Raw genomic sequence first — 25081 nt, 5'->3', positions numbered from 1 at the left:
TAAATAATCTAAGTGGGCTGAAAAAAATAAAAGATCAAAATAGCGAAGTGACAGCCTCGTTTGAATGGAACGCTTGAGTAGAGGCCATTAATTTGGACACAGTTATGGCTAAATTACATGTGTTTCACCTCTGTGACATTTTAAATGCAATTAAAAGCTGGTTATGAAAGAGCGCGGACTTCCTTGTGATGAGGGAAACGACTGCGGTGATTAACATGCAAACGAGCTCACGCTGGCGGAGTAGATTGAGCTTTAAAAACCCCATTTACTTTTGTGTGATTATCTATTTACCAGTACACAGCCTTCAATCTCGCCCCATTCCCCCTGCGCACATCACTCAATTACACTCCCACCTTTATTTACGAAGGCGCGACTGCATGATGGCGCTTCAGAAGTACATTAACATCACCGCTCTTTTGTCTCAGAAACGCTAAAAGCAGAGAAATATGCACCAAGCCTCTTTGGAGCGAGCATACAGCTGGAGCATGTCAAATATCAGCCCTACCATTTGGCTACGACGATTCTGTAAACGCTTCATTAACGAAACGTCTCCGACCGCACTTTTACAAGTTGGCCCCTGATAAATTGTAAGTTAGAGGAGATGTTCCAGATGAGATCGAGGGGGTCTTATGAACGCTTCTGATGGTCTCGCCAGAGGAGCTCTGGATTTAGATTGAAATGAAGTGCGTTAGAAACACTCAGAGCGCTATTATGTTTCGGCGTGTTGATGCAATTATTATCTGAACGCCTGGCAGCATCAGAGGAATCTAATTTAATTAATTTAAACGGATGAACAACCACGAAATTCCCGTTGTAAAAATGTGCGAACAGATGAATCCCAGAAATCGAAAAGTGGAGGACAGAGAGTCATAATGATTTGAAGTAATCAAGAAAAAAACTAACAAATCAGCATTTCCTTTTAACAAACAGCATATGAAGTCTTGGTTTTGAAGAGAATACTAGTCATTACATATCAGAATCCCAAAAACTAACAATAAATACTACAATCCAAATGTTGATGTTTCTCACTAGTGTACGCAACGCAATCCTCTCGACAAACACAGGGCACTGTTTGACAAATACATAGCTTGCCCTGGATTCTTTGAGAGAAGTAGCACTATGATTTCCTATCGCTCACTTTTGGCCTTCAGGCTTTAGTCGTACCTCCCACTTCAATGGGCTGGATGATCCACATGAGTCTGGTCGGGCCGTGGTTTTGAGAAGCCCTTGGCTTTCCTAAAGCTCCTGCCCTCTCGAGCGCTCTCATTCAGCATAAAACAATCCCTTTTGATCCAGCCTAAAGGGGTTCAGAAGAGCAAAACATGGAAACAGTGCCATCCAGTGATGTTTCTGGGCATTCCTGTCGGGAGTGAATTACCCTGACCCAAGGCATGATGTCCAAGAGGCCAGAGACTGATATTTGCTCTCCAGTTGCTGGTAATATCTCACAGGTTCTTGGTTACTGCAAACTATAGATGCAATAACAGTATGACCCTCAAAGATTTTTAAGCAGCAGGTTGTGAAGTACTACCATTAGCTGCTATTGTGGACTGTAACTTTCTGCAAAACAATGTGTTCATCTTCTAAATTCATATTAGTACAAAAGAAAGTGAACATCAGGGTGTTGAGTTTGATTTAAATGAGACATTTTACAAGACTTTTTAAGATGTCAAATAAATCTTTGGTCTCCCCAGAGTACGTATGTGAAGTTTTAGCTCAAAATACCATATAGATCTTTTATTATAACATGTTAAAATTATCACTTTGTAGGTGTGAGCAAAAATGTGCTGTTTTGGGTGTATCCTTTTAATGCAAATGAGCTGATCTCAACATTAAATGGCAGTGCAGTGGTTGGATAGTCCAGATTAAGGGGCGGTATTATCCCCTTCTCACATCACAAGGGGATCCAAATACCAATGAGCTATTTTTTCACATGCTTGCAGAGAATGGTTTACAAAATAATGTTACTGGGTTAATCTTTTTCATATTTTCTAGGTTGATAGAAGCACTGGGGACTGTATCACACTGAAGGGGCCTATTTTTGAGATAACAACCAACTGCCTATACATTATCCCACATATAAAACTGGTATTTACCTCACAAGTAAGGTTAGAAACATTAAATATCGATTTGAAATAATACATTATATAATAAATTTTTAACGAATGCAGACCTTCCGAGAGGAAAACCCGTTTTGCTTTCAGTTTTGAAAAAAGAACAAGACGTTCAAATTTCAAAAATACACTATTTGGTTGAATCTTGTAAATATAATGTTATACATGTGGACATATTTATACTTATTTTTTTTGTAAAATTAAACTGTACCTTACTAAATGTTTTGCAGCATCCAGGTCACCATGTGGTGTTACTGGAAATAACAAACCTGAAAATGTCGCGACTGGCCAATCAGAATCAAGCTCTCTAATGAGCCGTGTAATAAAATTTAAATACAATTTAATTGAATGTTTCATCAATGTTTGTTATTGAAAAGTTTGCTTTTATAATCATTCAAAATCACAACTAACTCTGAATCACTTTTATTTTCAGCCCCATGAATTAAACCATCTGGTTTCTTTCTATAACAATCCAATCATATCTTGTCTGCTACGATAATCCTGTTTCAATCACAAATACATGCTGCAAACACCATGTCAGATTTTCTTTTTCAATGATATTAAATATCCGAATGACAAGTAGTTGGTTTGTTTCCAAAAACTTGCACTAAATTAAAACCATGGCTTGCTGTGATTTGTCTTCTGAAATGTGTGTATTGCACATGTAGTAGCTAGTCTGCAGCATTAGCATTAAATTAAACTTATATGAACGCTAATTATATATATATAGAAATGGGTCTTTTAAAAACATCAGAGGAATATTTAGTCCAACCCCCCCCCCCCCCCTCCTCACATTTCAGTCTTAAATCTATTGATCTGTGAAACACAGGACTCGAGGGAGGAGATTCGCTGAATATTATACAGCTCATCATGAGATGAATAACGATTATACCATTTGGTAATTAAACGTCTCGCAAACCATTTAACTCACTGTATGTCAAAAAGGGCCACTGGAGGTCGAAGCAATTGTTTTTCATTTATATTTGCTGCGTGAATCAAATAAGGGAAAGAAGGAGAAAAACATGCTCAATGACACAATGCTGAAAACATGTTGATAGTTGTTAGTGGTTATACTGCTAATCCTCTCCGCTGTCAAGCCAATGAAAGGAAACAATTTAAGGAGGGAAGAAAGCCAGACAAACACCTTGTCCTCGTGGAGAAGTGGGTAAATTATATATTTAGAAAGCCGATTAGTCGGCATATGTATAGATTCATAGAAAGATCGTAACAGTTTCTTACCTCTGAGAATGTGTGTGTATGTTTTGTGCACGTGTGATTTGCATAAATGTATTGCCTTTGTATACTGTGGTCTCTGATCAACAAGCAGGTGCGTGAGACACATGCTAAAAGCCAATTTGCTGTCAACAATGCCTTTCTTATCCCCACTTAAAGGTAATAATTACCTCATGCTAGTGCTGTCTGTTTGTGTTAAGCACGAAGGGCGATGTAGTGAACAAACACTGTGTACATGATGCGGTTTAAAATTAACATGACTTGACAAACAGCAAATGCAAGTAAAAATAGGCTTTACTAGCAAGCTGGCCCACAGCTTTAATGGCCAATGAAACATTACATGGTTTTAACTGAAGTGAATGAACAGCAGCTTAAACCTCGCTCATGCAAATAATCTAAGTGATACAAAAATTCAAGACATACAAACTCTTGAAAATAAAGCTTCCTAAAAGATTTTGTGTTTAGTTCCATAAAGAAACTTTATTGTCCACACATAGGTTACGCTTTATCATTGACCATCATTTTGATGGACAGGCTCATAAAAATTACGTCAACAATTCTGACTTTCAAACAAAGCAATATTAAAATAAGCATTTTTAAGATGCATCCTTAGTTGTTTATTTTAACATAGTAAACAAATAAAGTAAAGCAAACTACTTGTATTTGCAGTATACAGACAGACACAGCCGGTATGAACGCCAGCTTGTGCATCAGTGAAAGCAAAGCACAATGACCGCATCAATGCAAGCTTCATCCTCGCCACTTGTGCATTCGTGAAAGCAAAGCACAATGAATGCATCAATGCGAGCTTCATTTGCGCCGCTTGTGCATCTATAAAAGCAAAGCACAATAAACGCGTCAACGCAAGTTTCGTCCATGCCACTTGTGCATCAGTGAAAGCAAAGCACAATGACTGCGTCAAGTGCAAGCTTCATCCACGTCGCTTGCACATCAGTGAAAGGGAAGCACAATGAAAGTGTCAACGTGAGCTTCATCTGCGCTTTAAAGCAACACCAAAGAGTTTTTTTTTTGTCGTTCATCCACTCGAAACAGGGTGAACGGCACTATCGGCCAAAACCGCATCAAAGAAGTTTCCAACCGTCGGGTCGCGGCCCAGTAGTTCGAGTGAAAACTACAAAAACTTGCTTTACGGCAGACCTACAATCCAATCAGAGCCAGCTTTGCTGCAGTAGGCTAAATTATTTACAACAGTGGTAATGAACAATTCCGCTTCCAACCTGTAGGGGAAGCAAAGAGCATAAACTCTTTAGTGTTGCTTTAAAAGGTGCCACTTGCGCATCCGTGAAAGCAAAGCACAATGAACACATCAACGTGGGTTTCCTCTGCGCTGCTTGTGCATCCATAAAAGGAAAGCACAATAAACGGGTCATCACAAGCTTCGTCCATGTCGCTTATGCATCAGGGAAAGAAAACACAATGACCATGTCAATGCAAGTTTCATCCGCGCCGCTTGTGCTTCCATGAAAGCAAAGCACAATGAAAGTGTCAACGTGAGCTTCATCTGCGCTTCTAAGGCGCCACTTGTGCATCCGTAAAAGCAAAGTACACAAAACGCGAGCTTTATTCGCGTTTTAAAGGCGCCACTTGCGCATCTATATAAGCAAAGCACAAAAAACGTGAGCTTCATCCGCGCTTAAATGGCACCACCTGCACTTCAAAACGGCAAAGCACACAAAACGCGAGCTTCATCCGCGCTTCAATGGCGCCACTTGCGCATCTGCAAAAGCAAAGCACAAAAATATTCTATGATTTTTGTCAAAAGTTTAATAGACAGCCGAATCGTTATAATTTAGAAATGAGATGGTGTGGGTGTTCGAATCTAGATTGTTATCTTTTGTTCAATTTATCGTGCAGACTGAACAGCATTTCAAGACCAGTTTTTACTAATCACTCTGACAGAACTTCACGTCTGAGCAGTGCTGCATTAAAGGCGGAGTCCATGATGTTTGAAAGCCAGTGTTGATATTTGAAATCACCTAAACAAACACGCCCCTACCCCAATAGAATCTGGACCTTCTGTTGATAGACCCGCCCCACACATACGCAACCCGGCATTTGATTTGATTTGATTGGCTATAAGTGTGTTTTGGTAGTCGGCCCGTCTCCTTTTCCAAACCGTTTTTCAAACATCATGGACTCCGCCTTTAAGTCAAATACGCATGTGACACCAAATGGACAGGACTGGAACTTTTATTTATATGTTAATATAATATAATTCACTTATTTAAGTTATAATAAATTACCCTCAGCATTATCTGTCAAAATGACAGAGAGCTTTCAGATTTTTAATCACTGCAAAAGAATCTGTCAATTTCGGTGTAGTGGGAAAAAAACGTTACTGCCACTATATTAAAAAACGAGGAACAAAGATTTTAAGCTTCTATTCTACTGTCCCAAGTCAAAAATTAATTTCTTGTAAAATATTAATTCTTTAAGAAATAAAAATGCAAATACAAAATACACCATACAGCAGTCAATTTCCTTAATTCAAACTTTCCTGGCAAAAAGTTAATCTTGCACCCCTGTGCATTATTTAGAGTACACACACTAAAACGGAAATTTCCTTGTGTCTTTCATAATACCTCACAATCTTTCTGTGACCAGTCAAAGGAAACATCGAGGTACTTGAGGTTTTATTGAACGACATCTTGTAAACGTTGCATGAGAGAAACTGTGTATTAAAATCCTCCAAAGGCATTGAGCTGTACTGGAAAAGGCGGAATATCTCAACAATAGCTTGCAGGAGGGCAGTATCACAAAATCCAAATGCCTGCAATGATGAGCTTCTGAGAGATTACAGTAGACCCCCCCACCATTTACATAATGTAAAAACTCTTTCTTTCTTTCTTTCATTCTTTCCCTCCGACTATTCACTAAATAAATGAGGAAACTATCAAAGCAATAAAATGTTTGATAAAAGACAGACGGAGTGAATTCAGAACGGCCCACGCTTTCCACAATACACAAGGCACGTGGTAACATTGAGAGGCAGCCGACTGGAGAACGGCTGGCTGAATATTTCTGACAGAGGACAATGCTAATGCATTAGGGTGATACCTACACCTGCCCTAAGCCAAAGAGAATCACATTCTTTATCTGCCACTGCTGAATGCCGTGCTGAGACGTGGTCTTATAGTAATTTGGACAATGTAAATGTATGGGGAACGTGGATAGGTTAAAAGAGAACAAGGAGCTTATTGAACATGACTCGCTTTGTTCCTCTCCTGTGTTTAAAAACACGGCTTGATCGAATGAAGACGCACCGCAGTCAGTGACTGGCCTGGTTAAATCGCTTTCTGATGTTAGGGGCCATAAGATGGGCCATGAACAAATTGTCCTGTGGTTTTGGGTTTAAGGGTTTTCTGCAAACAATCAGAACTGCCAAGATTTAAAGACAACTGGAACAATGCCCCCATTTAACTTACACAATGTGACTTACTTGAGTCAATCAAAGGACTTTCTTTTATCGAGAAGAATTTGATGAAAAGTAGGGGATTATTGCTTATTTTTTCAACCATGCAGCCATGACAACATCAGCAGTCATTTTAGGGCCAGATAAATTAAGCCTATAAAAACAAACATTTTGTTAGAATAACTGAATTTACTTTACTCTCTTTCCCCAGTGTTTTAAAAAAGTTGCCAGCAAGCGGCAGCATTTTTTTTTCACAAAAGTTGAATGCCTTCCAGAAAATTTTCTTCTTTAAATAAATAAACATACATACAATATATCAGATTAAAAAAACAGACCCTCTGCTTTCAAAAAAAAAAAAGTTTCATCCTACCTTTATTTTTGTATCACCTCTCCAATATGGGTAGGTTTCTTCAAAAATACCAAATTTTGAGCAAAAAGCTGAGATAATTGTGTTTTTGTTAAGGACTATTGATAGAGATCAGATTCAGAGCGATGATCAAAACATACACAGAGTTTGAACTGTGTCCTAAGGGAACACTTCCGGGTTTTAGAAGTTTGTTAATAGCAGAAATACGGATTGATGGAAAAACTCGTCATTGGCAGGGAAGTGTTTTCTCTTAATTGACAAATTAACTTGTCAATGGTGGGGAAAGAGTTAATGTAACGTGACATATCAAGTGAAAAGAGGCAATCAAAAAGGAGAAAAGAAATGTTGGGCAGGTCCTGGTTTTATACATCTGCAATTGACTAAATTGGGCGAAACAGGTGTTACTCTACAAAAATGGAGCTGGCCTTTTTGTTTAAACTTTGTTGTTTCAGAGGTGGAGCATGTGGATTATGTGCAAAGATGATATCTGCACAAGACTGTGCAATTTTGATTTCATGTCTTAGAAAAGCATTGAGAGCTTTTGAACAAAATATCCTAATGACTTTTACAAAAAAGGTCACTCGAAAAACAGTGAAAAGATGAATTATATTACCTGAAAGAAAAAAAAGGATTTTGTTGTATACCTCAAGTGTATTAAGAGAAAGTCAATCCTCAGAAATGGATTTAAATTGAGCCGTTCACTTCCTCCGAGGCCTCTCAAAAAGCACTGAACTTGTGAAATTCCTTGGCCGTAACAAACAGCCCGTGTCTCTTATACCTCTAGAAAACATCTCATCTCAGTCATTCTCCTGGAACCTAAGAACCAATCAAAGTTACCAGTCTGTCTGCGTCCGTGTGTTTTCTAGATCATTCTAGTCTATTTCAGAGAATTCTCAGGCCAACTATTTTATTTATCTTCAATAAAATGGTTCAGTGAGCATTAGCAACTTTGAGACACGAGTTTCAATCAGTCCTGTGGCAACACTGTCAGTCTGCATCTCTGTGCGTGCGTGTGTGTGGTAGGCAGGATCGACAGAGCGAAAGCAGTCAAATAACAGACAGGCGAAGACTGAAAGAAAGGCTATGAATGGAAAAGAGAAAAAAATTAAATGAAAAGATTGGTTTAAAGAAAGACAGAAAGACAACAAATGGAAAAGCAGAAGAAATCAAAGGAAAAAGTGAAAACGTTAAAGCAACATAAAAACATATTTGACTAAAATTAAATTGAAAAGAAAAAAGATTACTACGACATTAATTGCAAATAACATAAATATAAAGTAAATAAATAATAGTTTTAAACTAATGGTCAAAACTGATTTTTAAATAATAGAGCATACTGTTATTTGAAATTTTAAATGAATATCTGATTATTTATTTATTTAGATGAAGATTAATGAAAAAGTTTTTTTTAAAACAATTCGTTATGTTCGCACAACGCTGTATGTACATAGATAATAATAAGTTCAGCAAGTTTGTTGTAATGCTTATTATGCTTTCGTGAACTCTTGTCAAAACAGACATTTTTGATCTATTCTGTTTATATCAGTGTGCGCACTTGCGCGTCTGTGCGTTTCGGATCTGTCAGTCAGCTTGAGTCTTGTCGATCTTAATAACTTTTTAATATAAATCAGTTCCCGAACTTTATCACTCTTAATAACTCTTTAAACATCAAGCAAGTCCTGCATTTTATTTTCAAATTCTTGCAAGTTTTTAAACTGAAACCAAAATGTGGATGGAGGTGCATCTTTGTAGTATAAGGTTAATCAATTAGGGCGGTGCATCTCTTCGAAAACGTACAAATAAAGATCATTTTAGATGTTTAATTAGAGCATTGGAATCGCTAGACAAGGATTAACGTAGGCTACTTATCTTTTATGAAAACCTCCCACTCATTTAGACAGCATGGGTTACATTATGGAACTGTGCTGACAGACACAATAAACGTTTAAAGATGATGTACAGTATTGTCCGCTCTCTCAAGTTTGTTATTTTAACGCTACAATACAGTGATGCATAGCACATAGGCACAAGCTGTATGGGGCTTTAAAAATTAGAAGATTGTTTTCCACGCGTATTAGTAACAAAAATCAAGTTATTTGTCTTTTCGATTATCATTTTGTATTATTGTTTTTAATAGAATTTTAATAGATATTTAGTTATTTAAGTTATAATTATAATAAAAAGATAAATTAATACGCATAGGATACAGTGTGCAAGGACTGTATGCGTGACAAATTTGTAAGACAACGAATACAGAAAAATGCATACGAAAATTACAGACAACAATATGCAAATATCTTTTGCGATGATCTCTAAATCCTAATTTCTGTTTTTTGATCATGTGTATCATGCAAGTCACTGGTTTTATCTGTACATTTACCCTATACAATTCTGGGTTATTTTCAACAAACCCAGCAAACAAACCCAAATGAACAAAACAACAGGTTAAAATTTGGCCAATAGTCTAAAAACAGCAGATAGTCATAGCCAATTTATCCTGTCAATCATAAGAGAACATGAAAATGCAATACATTTAAGCTCTGAAAAATGTTGTATAGAGTTTAATGTTCAATATTAATGGCCATTATGTGAATAAATACAATTCAGAAAATGTAATCTTTAGATTTTAGTAAATGCAAGGTAATATAACAACCAAACTTTTAGTATCGGCAGATTCAGTCTTAATAATTGACAATCGGTATCGTTGGAAAAAATTTAATAACAGTGCATCTCTAGTTAAAACATCTCAGCATTTTGGATTGAAAGAACATCCCAGGATTGGTTAAATTAAAATCTAATGGGTTGGCTCCATCCCATTTAGACTAGGGATGGGCACGAGTACTCGAACGTGGCATTGATGATCGCAGTATTAATTTCATTGACTAAATATTTTCGTCATTATTTTCGTCACGAATATATTTTTGCGGACGAAAACAAAACGAAAACTAAAAAAGAAGTCACTGATGGAAACTAAAACTATGACTAAATTGATTGACATTATCGTCAACGAATAAAGGACGAGACGAAAATAGACTGTGACGAAAATCCAATCAGCAGAAGGGAGAGATATGAGGAATGAACAAAAGAACCAATCGGCAAAACGGAACAGGCGAGGCTGCATGAGAAAAGAACCAATCAGAGCCTGACTTATAGAGACGTGAGCGAAGGTATTCAATCTTCGACCGAGCTCTCGCGCTGGAAGACGGCATTCGTAGAGATGATGTCTAAAAGAGCTACAAAATGTCCACAGCCGGGAGAAAAAGAAGGGAAGACTTGTGGGCACACTTCACGTTTGACGACAAACAAAACAAAACAAAGTGTAAAGCATGCGGAGCGGTCATTCGTGGCAAGAACACCAATTTGAAAATACATTATGCTACATACATTTGATTAATACTAATGTTTAGTATATTCATAATGTTCTACTTGATGACAATATAACAAATATTTTTAGATTAGTCATGTGAAACGTGACTGTTCACATCTGGACCTAACTTTTCTTTTATTAATGATGAATTGGCAGCTAGTTATAGTTTACATTACCATGGCAGTGTTTGTTGCTGAATAAAAGCTTTTGAATTGAAATAAAGGCACAGTTGTGTTGAATTAAAGACACAGTTGTGTTTTATATATATATATATATTTTGATTAAGTTTGTTTCCTATACCAGAGGTAAACAATAAATCTAATAAATCTGTTACTTATTTTAGTTGACTAAAATACCAAGCAATTTTAGTCGACTAAAATAAGACTAAAATTAAAACAAATCAGATGACTAAAACTTGACTAAAACTAAAAAGAATTATAGTCAAAAGACTAAGACTAAAACTAAATAAAAATTTCTTGTCAAAATTAACACTGGATGATTGATCACGAAAACGATGATCATGTGGGGTTTTTTTGTGGTTATGGTGGCATGTGGATGTCTGGTTAATATTACAAGCACCTGTGGTAGTAAAGACTAGGTGCGTGTGTTTGACGTTGTGTAGAGCTAAACAGACCGGTGCATGACATCAGTAATGTTACGATGCATGATTAACCCGCCGATCCGCGCAATGCTGTCAGTCAGTCAGATGCAAAATATACAGCGCCATCACAAGTTCCCTCATATCATTTCATATTTAAACCTCAAATGTCAAGAGATACCAGAGAGCCATACAAGCATACATCCTGTCTGAAAACAGGTGAGAGGATGACACGACATACAGACAATCGCTTAAATTAGGGCTGGGCGATATAACCCCAAAAATTATCGAGAAAATGTTTTCCATATCAGTCGATATCGATAATTATCATGATAAATTACAAATCTTTACTCCTGTCAAATTTAAAGGCAGATTTTTGCTCCTGAATGAAAATTGTAAAAACCAGACAGTTAATAATGGTTTTAAACTACTTTTTATTCAGAACATGACAAATACAAAAACTAAAATCTTGTTTTAATGCATCTGTATTAAATGTAAATCTATTTGTTATGAAATCAACACATTTCTGACACAAAAGCAGCAGACAACTGTCACTTTAAGACCCAAGACAGACTGCTTTAAGTTTCAATCTACTGAGTAACAGCTGTTTATGTGCACTTAAACAAGAAAGAAAACTTAGTTCAGTGATCACTCGTGTGTTATACATATACGAGCTATACACGCTGATAAATGGATGTCAAGAGTGTCACTTTGCTGTGGGAGCGCACATACGCAAACACTATATTCACTGCAGTGGTGGATCTGCTGCTTTTCCTCAGTTTCCTGAATTTGTGAATGTCCTGTAAATATACTTTTAAAGCTGTGCGGACGAGTGCGTGCGCAAGGCGGACGCTGAATGAAAGTACAGTATACTGCACCTATTGTGTCTGCTGTGTTTGACGAACCCTGTTTGCGCGTCCAACATTACACACAAGAAAAGGTTTCCGCGCATTTGGATTCCGTGATTCCGTCCGCGTTATCCGCATCGCGAAAATCATAGGTCTCTACTAATAAATGAATAACTTGCCTCATCTTCCACTCCTTCAAGTCTAACTTTCACTGTGATTGTAAACCAAGAGCGCATGCCGCATCCGGAAGTGCTTGCGCAACATTACGCACAGTGCGTAAACATTATCGATCACTTATCGAACTGTCCTTATCGGTTTATCGAAAAAGTTTATATCGGTAAAATTATCGTTATCGAATTATCGCCCAGCACTAGCTTAAATGATAGCAAAAGCTGCTTAATGTTATGAAGCTTGTGCTTTGGCTGGACGTGTTCCAGAGCGCTTTTATTGTGCACATCCACAATGGGATGTACATAACTTAGTTTAAGTCTTGCATTTTGTGCAGATATATGCATGTTGTATAATAAATGTATGTTCTATATAAGGCTTAATGTTATGTAGAGTGCGTCATATAGAAAGTGCATCAGTTTGTGTTTATTAACCCTTTAGTTTCACTTCATCACGCTGCTTTTCCTGTTAGAGGTTTCTGTTAAAAACATTTAATTCATTAATAATATAGTATGTGTTCTTTGTTCTGTCATAGTTTCTTCAAAATTAACTCTTTCACCGCCATTGACGAGATATCTCGTCATTTAAGAGAAAACGCTTCCCCGCCAATGACGAGATTTTCCGTCTCTCCGCAATACCGCTATTATCCACCAGGTGGCGCAACTTTTTAAACCCGGAAGTATTGCCCTATGGCAAGCGGCTGCATGTCCGTGTCTGTTTTAAAGATCGCTCTGAATGGGATCTCCATGAAAAGTCTGTCACAAAAATTGAATTATCTCTGCTTTTTGCTCAAAATTTGGTGTTTTTGCAGAAACCTACCCATATTCAAAAGCTGATTGCAAAAGAACCACTAAAGGTAGGATGAAACGGTTTTTTTTTTGTTTGAAAGCAGAGGGTCTGTTCTTTCATTTGGTATATTGTATGTTTATATATTTAAAGAAGAACATTTTCTGGAAGGCATTAAACTTTGGTGAAAATCATGAAAAACGCTGGCGCTGGCTGGCAACTTTTTTTTAAAAATGCTGGCGGTGAAAGAGTTAAGTTTTATTTGAGGTTTTTTATTAAAATATTTTCATTTTCCCTATAACGTGTACGCCCCACCCCTTTGATTGCCCTGCCCCTAGTTAATCGAGTACTTGTTTTTCAGACCTAAGTATTAATCGAAATGAAAAAAAAAAATGACAAATGCACATCCCCAATACAGACCCAAAGCTGGGTTGAAAATGATCCAGCAATTTTCTGAGTATGTTAAGCAGATGCTCTTCCAAAGTGACTTACAATGCATTACAAGGTATACATTTTATCTGTATGTGTGTTTCCTGGGAAAACCCATCACCTTTGCACTGCTAACACAATGCATTAACAGCTGAGCTAACAGTACACCGTAATAAACAAGACATAAAAACATAGATAAGATACACTTTCAATTGATCCAAATTATTGTGGGTGCAGCCTGAGTGATGCTTATGTCTGAAGTTTTAGCCAACAATACTTACAATTAAAAACAAAAACAGAAGCAGACAAAAGACAGAACAGGAAAACGAAAGAAAAAGCCTTCACAGGTGAGCAGGGCTGAGGGACGTCCTGTCTCTTTGGTCTCTCAGTGAATAAGGTCATGTTTATGCAGAATCTCATACGGGCTTCAACAGTCAACATCACTCTACAAGCCTCTGAATCAGGTAGTGTGACCACAAAATTGGCCCAGAGGCAGAGCTTTCATGAAAGGGGGATACAAACGTGAAGCATACACAGCGGAGAGAAATCAGAGACCCCTTTCCAAACACTCCCAGGATTTGGCAGCACAGACGCTCTGAGACACATTTGCACAAATCTTCACGAGAACAACGCAGGCGTCAACGTTTCAGCATCAGACGGGCATGTGACCCGAATCGGGGTAGCTCTTGTCCGGACAACAAACAGTTTCACATCTATCAAAGCAGGTGACCGTGACACGGGTTGATTGTATGGGCTTGCGGTTTATGGTAGGAAAGCCAAATTCCAGGCTCTTGTACCCTCCTTCCGCAAGATCAATTTTCAAACCACGATCAAATTATTGTGGAGAACAAAGCGGCTGCTTTGTATCTTTTGTGGTAAAGCTCTCTCTGTGAATGACAAAGCATTCAAACGGTGAAAGTATTTCAAAAGCGGTCGACGTATAACATATCTTTACTCCGAGGAAAATAACATTAGCTGTTTATATAAAATATCAAACATTCAAAAAATGCACAAGTTCTTGTGAGAAGAAATACATTTTATAAAACACACACATACACATAAAAATAAGAGACTAAGCTAATTTAATCTAATTTACATTTAAATGAATCCTTTTTGTGGCCAATTATTCACATAATCTAGGAGTCTTACAACTCCACGGGATGCCAAAATCCTTCAGAGTCAGTTGGTTCAAAGCCTCTAAATAAATTGGTTCCAAGAAACCAATAGCAGCTAATCGACTGCTGCTTCTCTAACACATTTCATGCGGTAATCCAAGTTTAGTCCGTCTGCAACTAAAACTCAATTGGACTTGATTTGACAATTGTCTGAATGCAAGTTTCTAATCCGACCCTGATTGTTTAACGCATACTCTTATTGGAGTTATGCAATGCAATTATATAGATGCAATCCCACATGTTCATCCACCACTCATAATCGACCCATGTCCATCCCACACTGTGATCCATTTCATGACTGCACTGCTCGCCACGCGGTTCAGCCCTGTTGGGAAAACGGGTTCAGCCCTGTTGGGGTGACGCAGGAGACGAGATGACCTGAGACCAATGCATTGGACATGATCACCTGCAAGCAAAGCGTCTGGCTAATTCCTCCCACCTGGAGCAATAGGGTCAGACCGATGTCAGGCCACTCTGATGTCATGACTGAAACAGGCTCTCATTTCACAATCGTTTCAGCAGTTGGAAAAAATCCAGAGCAATAAACCACGTAGGACAACTAACATTAATGTGATGCCATCTGGTGCAAAATGACTTAAAGCTTTGCAACAAACTTACATGCTGGATAAGAATTAAAAGACTAGAGATGAGTGAGGTGAACAAAAGTGGTAGTGAAGGAGACTGACTCCGGTTGTATTCAGACTGCAACATTGCACTCCTGCTGAATCAATAAGCTCATTGACTTGGTCTGTCTCCTGTATCAGGAATGATGGCAGCAAGCCGCACACTCCTACCTATTCTCAGGTCAACTCTTGCTATGTTTTTTAAACCAGACTCTATCTGTTTCTCTGTCTGTAAGAGCTATTCTTGTATGTAAATAACTTATAAAGGTGTACGTTTTTGTACATTTACTTGTATGCTTTTGGCGGATGCTTTTATCCAAAGCGACCGACAGTCCATTTGAAGTATGCGTGTTCCCTAGGATCAAACCCACAACCTTTTGCACTGCTAATGTAATGCTCTGAGCCACATGATCTGAGCCAGATGCATCATCTGGTACGTAATGCCAGCCTGAGAGCCAAGTTAAAGTTTGGAAGTAAGTCAGGTAGAAGGCATCTCTGATGTGACCGACATTACTTCTATACACGTTTAAAGAAAGATGTGTGAACAGCCTCCACTCAATCTCCAATTTGCACACAGCATGGCTTCACGAGCCCTCTCCCAAATCTAGCTTAACAGAAATGTTGAAACTTGGTCTAAATCCAAAAAAACCTCTTCCTTCTGTCTAATACGGAGACAAAACAATGAAGCAGAGAGAGTTTGAGAGTCAGACCAGAACTGTAAAGTGTACCTTTGATGATTTGGACATTTCCTCATAAAACTCTAAAGTTTAAGATATTCAATACAGATGAGAAATGGGGGGGTTGACCAGTCATCTGATCCCTGGAGCGGTCTGGGGTTAATGGGGGATAAAGATTAGGAAGAACTGGGCTTTTCGTCTTTTTGTCCCCAACTACGTTCCTCTTTCCAATCCCAAATCAGCCACACAATGAGACCTGCCTATGGAGACGCAGTCCGGTTCCTTTGATATCGCTCCATAGTCTGTGCTCCGAGTGTCCAGGGCAAAGCTCCATGGAGGTTGCTCTCCACTCCAGGGAGTGAAAGGGCTCCCGCTGAACCATTTTAGATGGAAATGACAGCCGCTCTACTAGAACAAGAAATCAATTTTCAAAGCCGGGAACGTGCAGGACCAGCCATCCGAAGAGCAACTCCATCCCTCTGCTTTAAACTCGGGTGAGATACGCTTAATTGCTGTAGATTTTATAACGTGTGTGCATTGGCGATGTGAAGTTGGGGGCAATTTAGCTTTTTTTGTACGCTCTGATCAGAAGACTTCTGTTCCAGAACAGATATGCTTTAAGAGTTCATCTTTGAAGATTTAAGTGGATACTCTTCAAATTAAAAACTAATATTCAAATCTCTTTAAGGTTGGTGAGAGAGGTGCTGGGTTTTCGTCTAGTCTTGTGAGGCGGAGACTTCTGGGGTTTTCAGCTTCTGGCTGAAGTCCAGTCACCCAACCTCTCGGCAAATGCAGACTTTAATCATGCCTGCACCTCAAAGGCAAGAGTAATGGATTGAAATGCCCTTACTGATAGAGACTGCTTTACATAGTCAAGTGTAAGGACTCGCTGGAGTTTATACAGTACATAGCAGCAGGCCTTTACGGCTAAAATTATTTGGAACTTTTAACTATTTAACCTTTAATAATTAAAGCACAAATTTGGGCCCAAAGCTGAGCTGTGACAATAATGTATGTCTTACAAAATCATCAAGACCTCTTCTAAAAAACTTGAGTAGTACGATATGCATGGAATAACTGATAAAGGGGCCATTGAATCATTCGAAATGTATGCACACAAAAGGTGGTAAAGTGTCGCAAAGCGGTGATAAACCGAAAGTGTGCATTATTTTCAAATAATTCAAAGGACTGGAGTCAATTATTTAGCTTATACCATGTACCATGGTTACCACAGACATTGCTTTGGTGGTTATTTTAAGACTTTTGCCAGGTCAGCTGTGCGTTTAAAGAAAAATAGTGCGTACCTGTGCAACATTTCTCAACTAATCAGAATAAAGCATTCATAAAACCCTTGGTATAATGGCATTTATGCATTTGCCAGACACTTATACAAAGTGCATTCAATCTATACATTTCATCAACATATCTGCCTGTGACCTTTGCATTGCTAACAGACTGCTCTACCAACTGAGCTACAGGAAGTTGCCTGGACCCTCAGCAGATCTCTGATCATCAAATAAAGCCAAACATTGGCATTTGCATAAAGTACCTCGACTAGCTGTGTTTTGCTGGAATCTTTGGTTTCTCTCATTTACCCTTCGCAACTGCAGCACCCCGTCTGGCAATGTCATATAGTATCGCTAATGACGATAACCACAATAATCAGTGGTTACATTCTCACAGACCGTGGGATTCCTTATGCACGATTTGCACTTACATGGTGACAGACTGTCATTGGCGCTTAATTCACTGAAGGTCCAGAGAGCTCCAACAGCACACTCCAAACATTTACTTGCTTTGCTATATGCAACAATGCAATTAACGTAAAACTCTGTAACCTCTCTAGCTGCGCCGAAGGCATCACGACCGTAAGTTGTCCTGACTATCATGATTCACAGAGAATCTTTAAGAGGCTCCTAGACTCTTGGTTATTAGCGCTCCTCTCTGGATGTGCTTGATGGAATATATAATGGAAGTGATTTTTGTGAGAACATATCAATTATGGGTGAGACAGACATATCGAACATGCAAATGAGCACTTTGCAGATTGCTTTTACTCACCGATTTCTTCTTGGTTTCAGATGATTTCTGCTTGGCGTTCAGCAACGGCCATACCAGGTCTCATCCTGACCAACATATAACACAACAAAGTTAGCACATGTTTTTCTTTGAGGCATGCAATCGTTTGCGTTTTGCATGCAGCGGCCTGTATATACGTAATTGTCAGTAGTTTAGCGGCACAAAAATGACAGCGCCGACATCCAGACAGCAGATATTCTGTGATGGACAAGGTGTACTAGCTTTTCATCTCTCCGCTAAAGTAATTACTACAAAGTCTGTCACATAATACAGGTCAATCAAATAACTGGATGTGAGCATGTTTCACGTCGGCGTGCCGCCGTGTGTGTATCTGTGGCATTGTGAGATCGTTCTCTTTTCTAGTTCTTTTTCAAAGAGTGCATCTGCCAAAAAGATGAAAGTGTTGACAGAAGTACAAGTGAAGCTGTCTTTGCCGATCTTACCCTGAGGGGAAACTTTCAGTTGATGTCCGTGTTTGTTTGGGAGAGACGAGTCCAAGTTTGAGGAAATCTGTCAAAAAGAAACATAATATGCCACAATTAGAAATTCATTTCAAACGTTTATTTTTCATTAGTTTATATTTGTTTTAAATCATATGACAAGAATGTGATATAATTGAATAATTGAACAGAGAGCACTTTGGTTTCTCTGTACGTATCTTCAGCCGGGTTTCAGATTGACACACATATTCTGAAAAATAATATGCGTCAAAAAAAAAAGGAAACAATTTTGCCCTGGAAACAGCTTGCCATGCCTGGCAGGTTAAAACTAACCGAGCATAAATCAAACTTTCCATCGAGGTTGCTGCCATTTTTTGCTGACACTCACAGACGTGTTCGACTAAATGAGCGTGTGCAGCTCGCTTCACCTTTATTCTTACAAAAAACTGCAAGTTGTAACATATTTCCTCTTTTTTTAAAGAGTACAGTTCACTACAGTATGGCACGGCAATGAAGAACACAGCCAGGCGCACGTCACAAACCGAACGGTCTCTCCCAGATTCCTAAAGACCCCTTTAGGCAACTAACAGCTTCTGAATCCTGTGGTATGTGCTTCATGAACTGTAAAAAAAAGTGAGGGGGTTGCATGGATAAGTATTTCTGCAAACAAAATCTGCCAAATGCCACAGCATCACATGCCTGTGTTAAAAACTTCTGCACAGAACAGCACAAACCGTCTATTAGCTCAAGTATTAAGATACACATCATCATCCTGTTCAATTACATATACAGTTCTCATAAATCTGAAGCACAAATAGTTTTCTGGCTCAGTCAACATTTGAATGAGAGATTTATTATCAAAATCAGAGTTAAGTGCGTTTGTGTACACAAACTGAGCAGAGCAAATGCAATGTAACTCCCGCAACATAATCATTCTGGAAGTGTGTTATTTTTTCCCAATGTTCACTTCATTTTAAACTGCCTCAGAGTTTATTTTAATGCCCCCATAGCTCTGGACTGTGAAAACATACAATTTAATTCAACTTGAAAAGCAATACCGATGTCATTAGTCTGGGTGACCTCACTATGCAGAGTTTAGACCCGTTTCAATTCGCCATACAAAGAGATCTCTAAATACTATTAAAATTATATATACACACTGCATTACCTATTCACAGGTTCTCCTAATGCCTCTGTCTGATATTTACATGAGGCCCAGCGTTAAAGTCGAGATAAACCATTTCAAATCAAGGGTGCATAAATGCAAAGTATACAGATGAAAGACGACATTATGCTAACAAGTAAGATTACAGTACACAATAATTTTTTACCTTTTCAAGTAAATACCATCCCCGTGTTGCGGGGCGTAATATTTTTGACTGGGGCCGAACGTGGCCTTATCAGCACCGGTCGAACGATTCAGGCCCCCCGAACGAAGATGAATCTTCAGAGTCTCTCCATTCATCAGTGGACATGTAATTACCCCCGGTTCACAGTCTAGACGTTACTGCTTTCATGGTATTTAACATCCCCTTTGCAACATGCATGCTGCCCGCGCCCGGCCCGCCGTTAAATCTCCGACAGATAAATTAGTAAAGAATGCACTAAAAAAGCCGCCACAATGAAAAGAACTTTATCCTCCCCGCTGCTAAATGAGATTTCTTTGAAATGCAGATCAGTGGTGCTAGATTAGTGAATTTTAGCTGCTGTCAACATCATAACAAAATACAAATGCGATTGTTCGCCTGGGTCTTATCTCCTTGCTTCCATCTGCTTCTACGGTATTTACTCGGCTTGATTTACTATGCAGATCTAAATAAGACGCGCCGGTGGCACAATGCCTTCTTAAGCTTCTACATCAAGGTATTGGAGAGCGCAGTCACATGAAAAGCTGGCCCATCAAAGGCTCGTCCCTAATGAACTTCCATATCAGAGAGGGTTGGCGCTGTGCTCCGGAGAGGCTTGCGGAGAGGTGCTAAATAGAGAAAGGATACCTTAACGGCACGGGAGGATTAAGGAAGCCACCGAAGGGGGCCGTCCGAGCCGAGCTCGGGTTACTGCTGGTTTAACCGCATATTAATGACTGAATTAAAGCACTCAGGTACGAGAGTGGCAGCGTGCATTGCGGCGGGCCTTGAGGTACTGTAAGATGGATGCGTGTAACTAATAAAACATGGGCTGCCGTGGCAACAGACGTGTACATGTTGACACATCTCATAGTTAAATGATTGTGGGAGGAGAGCGCTACCGTACGGTACGCTGGTGCTGCAATGATGACAGTAATCTTCAAAGCCGAGGTGTTATATTTGGGGAGTAACCTCTAATTTCACGCCATATTTGTTGCGTCCCGAGTATACAGATGGGATTACAACTCAAATCCCACAATTTACTCGAGCAACTGGAGAAAAGAGGGTGGCGAGAGGAAAAATGTATGAGGGTATGAGGACAGTGCTGATGCTATTGGGCTTCAGTTAGGGTTAAAATCTACATGCACCAGCAGTTTACAGCTGAGGGGGCAATAAAGCCCAGAGGTAGTGCACACACAGGACCAGCACATGTGGCTTGGAGCACAACTGTGACATCATAGCAGATGATGAGGGGGCAATGGGAATACAATAGTGGGGGTTTGACTAACACAAGACACGAGCGATGAGAGCGCATGGCAGCAAGGGACGTACAAAACTATATTTTACAAATCGAGTAGTTGGTTGCCTGAATGTCTAATTTCTGAAAGGGAAAAATGTTTTTTTGGGAGCAGTTACAAAAAGCACTACAAAATAATAATCCACATTTCTAAAAGATCTGCTCTATTTTCATTTGACGCAAGTACTTAAAAATGAAGCACATTGATAATGGATGTCTATGTGAATGTTGTAGTTGAGATGCATTTAAATCATCTTTGTCATCATATCTTGAGATGGATTGTTCGTGGTATCACTGGTACTGTCAATATCTATACTTGTTTGTTTTTGTGTATATGTATTGTTTAAACTGTGGATTATAAATGATTCATTATATTTTGTTGTTTATCTATCATTTCCATTTTGGAAATGTTGTGTAATCTTAATTGAATCATGTTTATGTGTTTGTGGTCTGTTTAAGTGTTTTGTATTGAAAATTATACATTGTTTCCTATTCTCTTCTATCTGTATACATTACATTACATTAACACATTTGGCAGACGCTTTTATACAAAGCAATTTACAGTGTATTACAAGATACACATGCGTTTTGTGGACCCCTTGAAAACAAGATAGCACATTTCAAGGGGTTTATCCAAATAAACAAAACATGAAAGTGTTTGAATTAAAGATGAAACTTTTCCCAAAAAGTTTAACGTTCCAACGATATATTAACCACAGTATTATTGTGATTGGTTTTGTGGAGACTAGGCCACTGGTTAAACCTCAAGTCATCTTCTGCACACCTGAAGGAAAAACAGGCATGTGTGTTCTCCATGCACCCTACCCAATCTCCCCTTGCCTTAGGCAGTGGCAGCATCCAACGGCCTCACGGTCGTACGACATAAAGCACGGCTGTCTTTTCTACATCTTACCCCCCCATCTCGCCTCTGCCAAGTGGGCTCGATGCCAGTCACATTGCAACCACGAGGGACCGTTGCCTTTTTTTTCTTGTTTAATGAAATGACAAAACAACAGATTTACATATGCAGAAACAGGTGTTGTAACAGGTTTGACTCCTCTTGACCTAAAACGTGTTGCGTGGGGGGGAAATCGGGAAAAAAACAAGAGAAAAAAAGTTTATTAGCAACAGCTGCCTGGAGGTTGTTTAGGCTCTGATGGGCATTCGAATCTACACCATCTGCCCTGCTGGTTGCCAGAAGTGACAATCTAAATTAAAAACCACTCATCAGATATCACCGAAATAAACTATTGCATTGTTGCAGCCATATGCTGTAAGTGGTCCAATCAAAGACAAAGGAGTACAATTTACCCCCCTTCATCTTGTAAAGACATCCCTGTACACCAAACAAAGCAATACACACATTCACACACGTATACACACACATACCTGCAGGCATAGATGCATACTGACTTTGAAGAGACATTTGTGAAGGTGTAAATACATATTAACAAAACAAAATGTTGTTGAGTTTTATTAGTTATTAAAATAAATGTTGTTTCAGTAAAATCACTGCATTTGTATTTTCAACAGTTTGTTACGGTGGATGATATGGTGTCAACATTTTTTAACCTCTGCCAATAGGTAATATATCAATAAAAATATTTAGATTTTATGCACAAATATTTACATTTTATGCACAAATATTTACATTTTATGCAAATACCCTTACAAAAATACTGTACCATGGTAAAGTGATGGCATATATTTTTATATATACCATGATTGCCATATTTAAGATGACAAACTAGTACAAATAACCATTTACTTTGGTATTACTATGGTACATGTCCAAAAAGCATGGTATTACAAAAGCACATGTTTAAAAAAGACATCCTGCTACTTTTGTGTAAGCATGTGCAAAAAAACAAACAAACGTTAATGTCAAACTAAATCAGGCGTTCCTCTGAAACAACAAAATGCGAAGGTCAAGCACATTAACTCTGTGCCCAGTAAAACAATTCCTAGAAAACAATTCAGGTCAAAAAGTCAAACTAAATATATTTGCTCCGCCCCGGAGAAAAGGAGCATTAATTTGCCCTCTTATTATTTAGAGAGGACAGGAGGAACAAACCTGAGCCCATCGTGACCCTGCCACAGCGTTGCAACTTCTTTTACAGGCATACCAGCAGAAGGCGGTACCATATGCCCACGGCCTCAGGCCGGATGCTCTTTCTGCAGTCTAATACGCCTGTCAAGAGACGTTACTGTCACCATTCCTCTGTGTTTCAAACAAGCAGCTTTTTGCTAACAGAATTTGTTTTCAGAGATGACAGTGTTTATAAATTCTACTGTAATGGTTAATACTGGTGACAGCTTTGAGCTTTTAACCTTATTTTGTTTAGTAATATTTAGATGATTGCCTACATTAGTTGTTTTAAGTATGATCATGTACAGTATAAGTCAAATATCCATGTTTTAGCTATAATACATCACACTACGATTTTATTCGCAATCAACAGATTTCTGGAAAACGTCCACCACTCATTTAATTTCACAAAAAATGCTATATAAATGGTAAATGTTTATCAGGAACAACTACAATGTCAGTCTGCCGTAATTCCTCATTCTGTAGCTTATTGTTTACGGTACAGACAGGCTGCCGGCAACTTTGGTCTGAGCAGTGTTGACCTTGCCATTCACTACAAATGACACCCCCCACATTACCCTGGGCTTCTAGTTAGACCAAAGTAAAGACCCTCATTTAATACAATGCTACACTACCTAAACAAGATTCCTCAGATTATAAAAAAATAAGAAATATTTTTTTTAAAGATCTGTTGACTGAATGGTTCTTTGAGGCAGTGGTTTTCAAACTTTTTCGGCGTGTGGCCCCCCCCTTATGTATGGTGCATCCCTTTATGGCACCCCAAGCAAAATTTAGGACATAAAACATTCCAAAACTTAAAACTTGAATGAAACAAAACATATCAAAGTATACAATGTAGTGCTGTTGGTTAGTAGCCTTATTTTTCTGAGATTTAATTACACAGAATTTATGATAAATTAATTTATTTTATAAAATGTGATTAAACTGGGACCCCCCGACACCATCTCAGGGCCCCCTGTTTGAGAACCACTGCTTTGAGGAACCAAAAATGGTTCTTGGATTGCAGCACTGTGAAGAACCATTTAACACCAAGCATTCATATTACAAAAAAAAGATATGAAGATAATATATGATACCCGTTTGTTGGCAAAATACATTAAGAGTCTGATAAAAAAAGCTAATTTACAAGAAACATGTCAGACACAAAGGGTTTTGCATATGAACTCCTCATATTAAAATCAAGATGACTTTTCAGAATATTAGCAAATGTATTAAAAAATTGTTATAAAAATGAAACAATCCCACAAGCATTAGTAAATGACAGGTTGATATTTAGTCAGATGAGTATATTTTGCAATCAATTTTAAAATCCATTGACAACTTTGTCACCATTTAAATGCATCCATGTATTTATTAATATTCTGTTTTGTGTAATTTTAGGTAAATTTTATGTATCGTTGTTAAGTGTCTTTTATTGTATAGTTAAGATTATGAATTGAATGACGGCTGCATAATAATGACAAAAATCATAATTGTCTATTATTAACCTTGATATTGTTATTGTGGGGTATTATTGATGATTAATAAACTTTACATTGAAGTTTTAAAATGTTTTATAACTTTCTGTGAAGCAGCTGCATTGTAAATTCCGAAAATAATAACAAATAATTATGGGAGTATTTTGTCAGTAAAAAAAAATACAAAATGAATGGTGAAAAGACATGGCAACTTATTAATTTTAAAATTTCAGATCTACCACTGCATTTGGTGCCTGAACATACTGCCAAAACGCACAAAAAATAAACAGCTATAATTGAGGCTTTTGGTGATTCTGTAATTGTTTCACCTCGTATTTGTAATCCTGATTATTTATTTTGATTAATTGTGCAGCCCCAGTATGACGTGAGAGATTGTGATTGGCCCATTTAGGTTTGTTTTCTATTCATTGGTTAGTATTGTATTTAAAAGGTCTGTATATGTTCTGATGAAGGTCAGTTGACCAAAACGTTCCTATCATTAATAATACTCTATAGCAAGTATTGATAGTGGTC

At 38.2% G+C, this 25081-nt stretch overlaps 1 protein-coding gene across 3 annotated transcripts in view; it reads right to left on the bottom strand.

Annotated features, from left to right (window-relative positions):
* foxp2 (forkhead box P2) overlaps window positions 1-25081 on the bottom strand; it is a 107445-nt gene that overhangs the window by 79420 nt on the left and 2944 nt on the right. For all 3 annotated transcript variants that reach the window (XM_073816165.1, XM_065264147.2, XM_073816199.1), the window contains exons 2-3: window positions 18341-18407; window positions 17880-17944 (exon numbers count right to left, since the gene is read on the bottom strand). The gene's annotated coding sequence lies outside the window, so the exon portion shown is untranslated. The remainder of the gene's footprint in view (window positions 1-17879; window positions 17945-18340; window positions 18408-25081) is intronic.

Source organism: Paramisgurnus dabryanus, chromosome 1, assembly GCF_030506205.2.
Source record: "Paramisgurnus dabryanus chromosome 1, PD_genome_1.1, whole genome shotgun sequence".
Classification (NCBI taxonomy): Eukaryota; Metazoa; Chordata; class Actinopteri; order Cypriniformes; family Cobitidae; genus Paramisgurnus; species Paramisgurnus dabryanus.
The sequence above is the reverse complement of the archived record's forward strand: the minus strand, read 5'-3'. Positions and strand labels throughout refer to the sequence as shown.